Source organism: Furipterus horrens, unplaced genomic scaffold (genome assembly GCF_987537825.1).
Source record: "Furipterus horrens unplaced genomic scaffold, mFurHor1.1.pri manual_scaffold_1, whole genome shotgun sequence".
NCBI classification, from domain to species: domain Eukaryota; kingdom Metazoa; phylum Chordata; class Mammalia; order Chiroptera; family Furipteridae; genus Furipterus; species Furipterus horrens.
Genome location: NW_028327171.1, coordinates 126,607,175 through 126,617,674, shown reverse-complemented (window position 1 = coordinate 126,617,674; position 10,500 = coordinate 126,607,175). Strand labels below are relative to the sequence as shown.

Genomic DNA, 10,500 nt, shown 5'->3' with positions numbered 1-10,500 from the left:
CTTATCAATTAAAAGGAATTATGCTTTCCTTTCCTTTTATTGGTGGACTTGTGTGTCGAGCTAGATAGAATCAGGGAGATTCTGTAAAGATTATTTTATTGATCACAGAATGCATTTTTATAAAAGTAAAGACCTGAAATTGAAGGCTTTCAATCAGTCAGTTGGCTGTTACTAAAATGGTAGCTAGTGTATTTATCAGTCTCTTGAGTATGGAAAATGGTTTATCAAGCCCAAACCAATTTGGAGGTAAGAGAAAGAGATTATTAAGTAGATGATGAAATATTGTTGAAAATATGGGTTGAAAAGTCTCAATACTGAGACCCATGTGATTTCTAAATGGTAATTTGATTTTGATATGATAGAGAAAGAAACAGCCATTAATAATTAAAAACAATACAAATATATGCATTAAATAAAGACAAATTGAAAACTGGCAAATAAAACACTTAGCTCTTCAGCTTTTGTTTTATAATAAGAAAGTTTTTTAAAAGGTTTCCTAATATGTTGCATCTTTGGTTTGTTTGTTTTACATGTTTCCTGATTCAGATTTATATTTTTGAAAACAATATCTACTATCAACCTGATATAAAGAGCAGTTCATTGCGACTGACATCTTCTGGGAAAGAAGGAATTATTTTTAATGGAATTTCTGACTGGTTATATGAAGGTGAGTTGAATAGATTTAGTTTTAAAAGAACACACATGACATATTTGAATACAATATCTCTAAGAAAAATCTGTTCATTTCAGAACAATACATACAGCACTATTTCTTCTCCTCATTTCCTCTCAAAATTGCCTTGATCTTTTGTATCATTGCATGTACTCATATTTTGACTGGTTGTGATTTATATCTACTATATGATTCCATATTATTTATTCATATATATAATGGAAGTGAATGATTACCTTATAGCACTCAGGAATTAGGAATGTCCCTGGAAAAGAAGAAACAAAAACCTCTACTGCTCAGTAAAACTGCTTTGTTTTAATTAGTCCTGTTAAGAACATTATGTCACATGTTGAAAGCCATTGCATAAGGAGGAAAATAAAACCTACCTAAAGAGCTCTTTGCAATAACTATTAAATTAATTTTTAATAATAACTGGGAATATACAAAGGAATCAGATGATGAAAACCTCTATCCAATTTGATTATGAACCAATTGCCAGCTCAGTTATAGGCACCGATTTCCTGGAGAAGACTCAAAGCCTGAGTTTAATACCTAGTTTTCAGACTCTGAAACTGATTTTGACAAAATATGTCAAGATTTAAACTAAGTCTGTTTTATTAAAAATTATTAGACTATCACTTAGAAAATACATTTTCTGGAGCAATATTGGCAAATGCAATTTCTCTACCTCAGTGTCAATATTTTTAATTCTGTAAAAAAGTAAATTACTTAGCTCATTTATTTACTCATTCATTCTCTCATTCAGTAGATATTATTTAAGACCTGCTACATTCTAAGTACTTTTCTGGGTCTGAGATACATCAGGGCACAAAATAAAGTACTGCCCTAAGGACCTTACTTTAAAAGACAAATTTTGCTAAATGGAACTATTTTATCAAGGAAGAAATATTGTAGCCATTGATATTTATATGTGTATGTTTGCATGTATACTTATATATCTCTCTATATATTTTTGTGCATATACCAGCATCAAATAATCAAGGATTTGAGAGGCCACAGTTTATCCCAAGAATTGGTGGTAGCTACTATGGAAATAGCTATTATTATGCTATGAAATTTAAGAAATTGAATTACCAAAATAGATAGGTAGGATTATTTGGTTGAAAGTGTCATCACTTAACTCTGGCTTTCATATTTCAAAAAGATACATTATTTGAAGGGCCTGGGGTGGCCCAGTAAATTGAAGAAACAGGTGGAGGACAAATATAAAACATGGGTATTTCTGGTAAACTAGTAGCCAAAGCTAACCATACCTTTAAAGGACTTAGGTAAGATATGCTCTTTATCTTTAAAATATTGTTGGACTGTGTGAGACCATGACATGAAGAAACCACCAGATCAATGAAGTGTTTTTAGTGAAATCACAGTAAATGCAGAATTCTGTGAAAGAACAAAGGAGAGAGTCTTAGCTCATTCTTAAGGATTTGCAAATATTTCCTAAAGGAGAAAACCTCTAAGTTGAACCTGAAAGATTAAGAGGACACATAATAAGAAACTAGGAAGAAAAATTTAAGCAAGAGTAAAAAGCTTGCAAAAGCATAGTAGTGTTAAGTAGCATAGTGAGTGCTTAGGAAACTAAAGTTTGCTTGTTATTACTGAGGCATAAAATTTGCAGAAAAATAAGTCAGCAAGAAACAGGGTATAGTGACTCTAAAAAAAAATCTGGATTTCAATTTTTTTGTGTGAGTAAATTGGGAAATAATAGAGCTTTTTAAGTAAGGGAGTGTGACTTTTAGGTCTTTCATATAAACAGATCATTTGGCTAAAATGTGAATCTGGGATTGACTAGCATAAAGAACTAGTGAATATCCCTAAGGTGTATTAAAAAAAAATCAATACTGTATTGTTTATTCTATTACAGTTGTCCCAAAATTTCCCCTTTACCCCCCTCCCCAACCCTGCCCCCTAGGCCACAGTCAATCCCCTCTGTTGTCCATGTCCATGTGTCATTCATAGATGTTCTTTGACTAGTCCCTCCCCCTTCCTTCTACCATCCCCCCTCTCTCCTACCTTCCTATAGCTATCAGTCTGTTCCATGTTGCCATGTCTCTGGTTCTATTTTTCTTATTAGTTTATTCTTTTCATTTGATTCTTTTTATAACTGAGGTCATATGGTACTTTTCTTTCAATGACTGGCTTATTTCAATTAGCATAATAGTCTCCACTTCCATTCATACTGCTGCAAAAGTTTTTATGTTCTATCAAGAGATAATGAGCAATAGGACTATGGTTAAAGCAGGAAGGAGAGAAGATTCTATAATTGATGAGTCAGTAAAGTAGATAGATATTTGTAATTAAATGGATAGGGAAGATGGAAGACAATAATTCTATGGCTTCTGGTTTGGGTCACTATTAAATAGTGGTGACAAAAAGAGTGAGCAGTCACTCATTAGGAATAGTGGACTTCAGAGAGGAGAGGAGTAGGTTAGCAGAAATATCGGCAGTTCATAGTGCAGTGTCATGCTTGCATGACAAATTGAGATCCTGAAGATCAAAGAACTTTTAAGTCAAATGGGGGTATACTCAGCATAAACTATACTGACTGAACCAATGATCAAGATGACTTGGGCCTCTGTCCTTTAGGGAAAGCTTTATATAGTTTATGGTATCACATTTTTAAGAAAATTATAAAGAGAGGAACACCATTATCCGAGAAATTAGGTTTTTTTCTTAATTAGAAAATAAAAAATTACATATTTGGGCTAAGAGCAAACATTGTGTTGGGGTATAGGCAAGACAAACAGGTAACAAAAACTTCTGTGGTGATATTGGAGGTCTGACACATTCCACAGGGGAAATTGAAAAATTATAGTTTTTGCCATTCAAATTAAATTTAATCCTTTGGGCTTTTATGTGCTAGATATACTAGGAAACTCTAATTGTGCTGTGTGATTTAGTCCTTGCCTTGTTAATATATCTAATCACTTACTGAATAAATTTGTATTCATAACTTGTACGGAGCCTCAGAACTCCAGAGAAGCAGAACTGGCACTTGAATGTGTGTCTTCAAAGCTAGTGCATAGTCCTAGTCAGCTATAATTGTCACAGTGAAGTGCCTCTCATTGTTCCCTAAAGGATGACATACATTATTCACCTAAGCTGTTAGATTTCATTGGTCTCTTTCCTCAGCCAAAGACTCTGAACCCTACTGTCCATGGAACTAAGTCAATTCTGCTTTACTTTCAACAGGACGGTTCCTACCATGGGAATCAATGTTAATGTATGGCAGAGGGATTTAGGAATATATTTTAGGATCTTATATTCCTATGTCATTGATTTTTACTCAACATTTTGCCTGCCATCCCAACCTATGCTTCAAGGGTCCCACACATGCCTTAATCTTCCACTATCAGTTTCCTTTTCCAGTGTGCCAAGAACACCCAGGAACCAGATCATCTTCTCCTCTCCCTTAAAGTACTCACCAAAACACAGTGATTTCTACGAGGAATGCATCTGATCTTCAACAGTGTATGTGTAATAATCTAGCATGGGAATATCCTTTTTATTACTTTACAGAAATCAATTACAATCTGAATTAGTATATGTAGGAAATTCAAGAAGTAATATATAACATTTCCACTTAATTTTTAAATTGAAATTTGCCTCTGTAAATGTCATAGAAAAAGAATAGATTAGATAAAAAATCACATAAAAAGATAATAAAATGTTTTTATGATAAATTTTAAGGGCATAGCTTAATATTTTTAGAACCTGACCAAGCTGTAAGCATGGCTATTGTCAAGTCACTAATGTCAAGTCTTTATAAGTCTTTAAAACTGTTATTTTAAAGCCTTTTTTCTTTATTTTTAGTATCACCCAATTTTTTTTTTTTAATGAAAATAACATGTTATGAAACAAGCTGGTCACAAATAGTGGGTAGAGGATTTCACTTCTGATAAAAAATTTTAAAGTACATATATAAAACACTGGAAGGTTATATACCAAAATATTCAGTCTTTACTTCTGTTCAGTGATTAAATATTCTCCCCTTTCCTTTTGTGTATTTTCTGAAACAAAAAGGAAAAAAAGTTATGGATAAAGAAACAGTTATTAAATGACCAGAGTCTGGCATTCAAGGTCTGAAACCCACGACAGGTCCAGCTACAAAGACAGTGATTGAACCCAGCTGCAGAATATCACTCCTTTCTTTCCCTTCTGGAATGCTATTTATCAGACTGTTTCCTCTACATTTGATGTTCTCAGTGCATTTATTTTAACAAGATCTATAAATATTAACTGGCACAACAGCAACATGATGCTAGCAGTTTTGGTTTTAAATTGTTACAAAATGTAATAACCATTTTCTAGGTATGAAACACACTAGAGCTAAAATACAAAACACATAAAACATAAATCAAGGGCTCCTACAACAAAAAACCACATCTTACTAAACTTACTCTGCTCTTTCTGATTTCTGTTCATTTTCAATTTCATTGTAAATTTTTGTTTCATGGATTGAAAATAGGCATATTTATTTATTTATTTATTTTTAATAAGATGTTTTGCCTTCTAAGTACTCTGCAGAGTTGAAAGGGCTCACAAAAATCCAAATCACCTGAAACAAATCTGAATGAGGACTCTATTCTTTTTAAAGGTCTTTGTTAAATTACCACATGGAGAATAGGTGACTACTGTACCTAAAGCGGTATAAGTAGGCTCAGAAGTCTCAGATCCCTCTCCATTCCAAACAGAACTGCTAGGGGAATTTTATTCAAATCATAATACTCATATTTCTTGCTCCTAAAACAATAAAATTGGGCAAGGTTTGTTGTTTTAAAATCTGGTATATATAAAAATCAATGACACCTTTAATGGAAGGTGCTTCTTAGGTATTTCCAAAAGCTCTTTGCCCCTTTACATGGCAGCATTTCCAGGAGGGGTCAAAAACTATAAGTAAGGTCCAGGAAACAACAAAAACCAAAAAAATAAACCGAGACAATTTCCTGCACTGTCACCACCACCATCACCTCCTGTCCAGTGTACTAGGTCATCTGCCGTTCACAGCAGGTTACTATAGCAGTCCATGCTGCAAAAATATTCGGGCACCAGTAAGAAAAGGTACAAAAAGTATTAAAACAATGACAAATGAGAAAAAAACTATAATCACAACAAAGAACAAAAAGATGCCTTGCTTTGTCCTTGGGAAATGAAGAAAAACTGTACTGTTTTATAACTCCAAATAAAAGAGACTTGCTGGAAATATCAACGCTCAGTGCTTGCAACCCTAGTCAATTTATACCCATTAGATCAGTCCAAATACTAAAGTAAAAAAATTCTTTTGTTAAGAAAGATTTATTTCAGGACAAGCTCTTGGAGACGAAGGGAAGGCATGTCTTCAGTGAGAGAACTGCCTGCTGTCGGGAGATTTCTTGTTGATGTGTTTGAAGATTTTGGATTTCTCAACTTTCTTGGCTTTCTGGTAGCCAAATCCACCACCACCTCCTCTCTTTTTAAGTTTGCCTTCATTGCTGTTCACATTCAGATCAACGAAAGGAGGCACCTTGAAACCAAATGACAGAGCAACTTGAGGCAAATTTAAGTTATTAACATTAAAGATCTGTTTCAGAGAATGGCAATCATATGCTCAAATGTATGCTTCCTGGACTGACTTATGAAGAAAGTAGTTTTTTTCAATCAATTTTTCAAGCTGAGACTGAATGTCAGAAATTTTGAACCAGGAAAACTCAAATTCACTTAATGAAACCTTGGACTGTTTCAAGTATCGAAGGAAACCCAATTCTTCAGGGTGCAAAATAAGTAAGGCATGCCCCCTTCCATTTAGGCTTCTGGCTGTTCTTCCCACACAATGAATGTATTCCTTGGGATCATCTGGAGGGCCATACTGAGCAATCCAGTTGACTTCAGGAATATCTAGCCCTCTAGCTGCCACAACCATGCTCAACAATATCCCTGTATCTGCATTGCAAAACTGGAAGAATGTGGTTGTATGCTTATTTTGCTTCTGTCTCCCATGAATGGCCAAGACAAGCAAATCGATATAGTTCAGCAACTTGTAGTGGTACTTTACAGACATACAAGATGAAAAGAAGACCATTAATTTCTTCTTCCGGTTCTTCTTAAGGAATGTAAAGAGCAGGAGGAATCTCTTTTCAGAAGGACAAACAACATATCCCTGCTCAAGATCATCATCCACTGTTACATTAGCTTTATCATCATCAACACCAACATACAATGGCTCCTTTTTCAGAGAAATCCTTGCCAGGTCTTCAACTTTTCGAGTTTGTGTGGCAGAAAAGAGCATGGTCTGTTTGCGTGTTGGCAGAAGTTTAATAATTTGCTTTAATTCCTCTTCAAACCCAACATCCAAGATACGATCAGCCTCATCAATAACCAGACACTGTAGGTTTTTATACATAAATCCTGGAGTATTCTGCATGTGGTCCAGGAGACGGCCTGGTGTAGCCACAATGATGTTGATCCCATTAGTGAGTTTCTGTGCTTCGGCAGATCTGTTACTGCCACCCATTATTAATCCATATGTGTGAACATGGTGTGTCATCAGCTCTTTAAGAACACCAAAAGTCTGCATGGCCAGTTCCCTAGTAGGTGAGAGAATAAGAACTCCTGTTCCATTCCTGAGCATAAACTTTAACTTAACAATGAGTTCCACAGCAGGGATGAGAAAGGCCAGGGTTTTGCCACTGCCTGTTTTTACAGTTGCGAGAAGATCCCTGCCTTCCAGAAGTGGTCTGATACTTTTATGTTGAATTTCAGTCATGTTTGTAAAGCCTGTTTCTTTTATTGCCTTCAGAGTGTTCTCATTGACCAGATTAGAGAGAGAAGCAAACGAAGTACCCTCAAAAGCTCCTGTCAGCCCCAGGGGCAGGCGGGGTGCTTCACTGTCTTCTTCATCGACTGGCTTCTCCATACTGGTTTCTGTTTCTCTAGGAGCCTGGGCACCTGCTTCAAATTCGCCTTTGTCTTCAGTTTTGGCTTTTTTGGTATCAGCCCATGATCATGCGCCATTTTTCTCTTTTTCTTCTTCAATTCTGAATTGAAAGAGTGCACTGCTGCTTCCCCATTGGTTAATATGGTAGATTCCTTGGGAGATTTTTTAACTTGTACATTTTCCAACCTTTTTTTAGATATATCTCCATTGTGGGCTTCTGTGAAGCCCTTATTCATAGACTGCTTTATGAATTTTTTAACTTTTCTACTTTGCGCTATTTCTTCCGATGTAACTCCATTTTGGTCTACCGATAGGCCTTCCTTCATGAGTTGTTTTAAGGTTTTTTTAATTTTTCCATTTCCTGCTCTTTCTTCAGACACATCTCCATTTTGAGTTTCTGATAGGCTCATATTCCAGGCTCCCTGTAGCTTTAGGTTTCGCTGCCGCAATTTGAGGTTCCACTTCTTGATCCTCTTGCACAGGAGTTTCATCGGTAGGTGAAACATACTGATGGATCGCCTTCAGAGCCGTGCCACAGCTCTACTTCTTGTCTCCGGAATGACGTTCCTTCCTCAATGTCACTCAATTCTTAAGGGAAGTAAAACAAATAAAAAATAATGTATTTTTAAGAGTTAGTGAGGTTCAGAAAAAAAATAAAGCATTATGCTCACAATGAAACAATTTTAAATATAATTCACACAAAACACATCTAATGTAATTTATATAAATTACTGCATTTTTAAAGTATATTTTATTGATTATATTGTTATAATAGTTCCAATTTTTTTCCCCTTTGCTCCCCTCTGCCCAGCATTCCCCTCCCCCAGAAATCCTAACCCCCCAACCCTGAGTCCATGTCCATGGGTCGTGAATACAAATTCTCTGGCTTCACCCTTTCTTATAATTCTTTTAAAAAATTAATTAAGTAATTTTTATAACAATAAAAAATAACAATCCCCCCTCAGACTTAAGACCCTTTATAATCTTATAAAGGTTAATGGGTGAAGCTCTCGTGCTCCCCTAGCTACTTCATGCTGGACATGGTTGTCGCCCTACCTACCCTTGGGTCCAGAAATCCCTAATAAGAGTGAGGGTGTGGAGGCGAGGGTGGCCTTGCCACATGGCAAAGGTTCTTACAGACTCCAGGTTAGTAGGCTGTCCCCGGACAATGGCATACTTGCTTTAACAGGCTGGCATCCTTGTTATATTCTGGGGGCAAAAGATTTGGCAACAGAGTTAAAAGGCATCACTCAGTCCATAACCACTAGGTGAAAAAAGGCAGGTATTAATTTTTCAATGAGCCATATTGGGGGAAAAAAGAAAAAGAAAAAAAAGGGCTTCTTTGGGGGAAGGTGTGCAAGGCACGTCACACCTGTCCAAAACCCTTTTGCCCACTATGCTTAGTTTGGGCTGAGGAGAATATTTTAGGTTTTCCCCCTTTCAGACCTCTGGGCCCTTTCTATCTAAGCCATTAGGACAGAAAAGAGAAACCAGTTTTAAAGTGAAGCCCACAACCACCCATTCTTCACCAACCCAGACACTTAGTTCAGCCAAACTGTTGAGTCTCAGGAGGCAGCGAAGCAGACAGGATTAAGTGAGGCTTATACACACAGACAATCACTCAGGTAATGAGATCGTAGGCTTATGCTCTTTGAAAACAGAAAACACATGTTTATTTATGCAACATAACCCACAAACAAGTCTCTAAATCTATAAGACTGTTTTATTGGAAATACATCCAGTTGCAAGGCATTTGACATTCTTCTTGCCTATAAATTAAGCATCTTTGATGATGCTACAGACCTAGTTTAACTTTCAAATGAAAACAAACTTTAAGTGAAAATAAGCTTTAAAGACAGCTGCACTACTTTATGGTCTACCACTGAGCATTGTGATTTTTCTTGAATCACTATTTTTCTCCCTAAGATTACCCTCCTTGTCATTAAAGGGACTGCATTAAGTCCATTTTTAATTTATCCTGTTTGTTTGCATAAACACAACAAGAGCAACAAACAACCACTTATGATCTTTAAGTCTGCTTTTCTGGAACTTACACAAGGAACATTAACCGTAACCTTCAGTCTTCCCATCAGGGCACAGAAGCTGAGCGACATACCTGCCATTCAGCCTTGCCTGTAAACACCTGTCTTTTCCAAGTCCTTCAGGTTTTCCATTGTGCCTTAAGGTCCTTTCTACCTATCTTTCAGGAAAGTAACCTTTGTTCCTTCCCTGGAGAGATTTCCATGGACCGAACAACGAACCAAGGTACCAGGCCTTTTTTCTCGTGGGATACTTTTACCTTTGAAAGTCAATCCTAGTTCTTCAGGGCTTTTTGGTAACAACCAGAGCCCAAGCATGTCTCCTTTAGGCATGACATTCCAGTCCGTCTTGGTCAACAAAACCTCTATTAACAACTGGTCTTATTAATTTTATGCAAAGAACCTTATGTCATTACTTACTTCTTCAGAATGCAAAATTCTGGAGTAATCAGGTAGGGAGAAAAATATACAGTGTGAAGGAAAATCCTTGTCCTTCTAATATATGCTAAAATTGCATATCCAGTCTTTATATATATTTTGCCCCCATTAAAATTTTTTGTTTGTTTGTCTTTCTATTACAGTTGTCCCACTTTTTTCCCTATTGCTTCCCTACACCCTGTCCACCCTTTCTTTCACAGTCAGTCCCCACCCAGTTGTCTATGTCTGTGGGTCATTTATACATATTCTTTGACTAGACCCTTCCCCTTCTTACCCCCTTCTCCACCTCCCACTCCCCCCTTGTCACTGTTACTCTATTTCTCATTTATATACCTCTGGTTCAGTTTTGCTCATTTGTTTGTGTTGTTCATTAGTTTCCCGTAATAGGTGATAGCATAAGGTATTTTTCTTTCGTTGCC

The 10,500-nt window shown here is 36.3% G+C and overlaps 1 protein-coding gene and 1 pseudogene across 1 annotated transcript in view; one reads left to right on the top strand and one right to left on the bottom strand.

Annotated features, from left to right (window-relative positions):
- Positions 1–552: 552 nt before the first annotated feature.
- The window catches only part of DPP10 (dipeptidyl peptidase like 10), a 114,197-nt gene continuing 104,249 nt past the window's right edge, over positions 553–10,500 (top strand). The window contains exon 1 of the mRNA XM_090266929.1: positions 553–667. The gene's annotated coding sequence lies outside the window, so the exon portion shown is untranslated. The remainder of the gene's footprint in view (positions 668–10,500) is intronic.
- Positions 6,001–8,110, bottom strand: LOC150021902 (ATP-dependent RNA helicase DDX18 pseudogene; annotated as a pseudogene).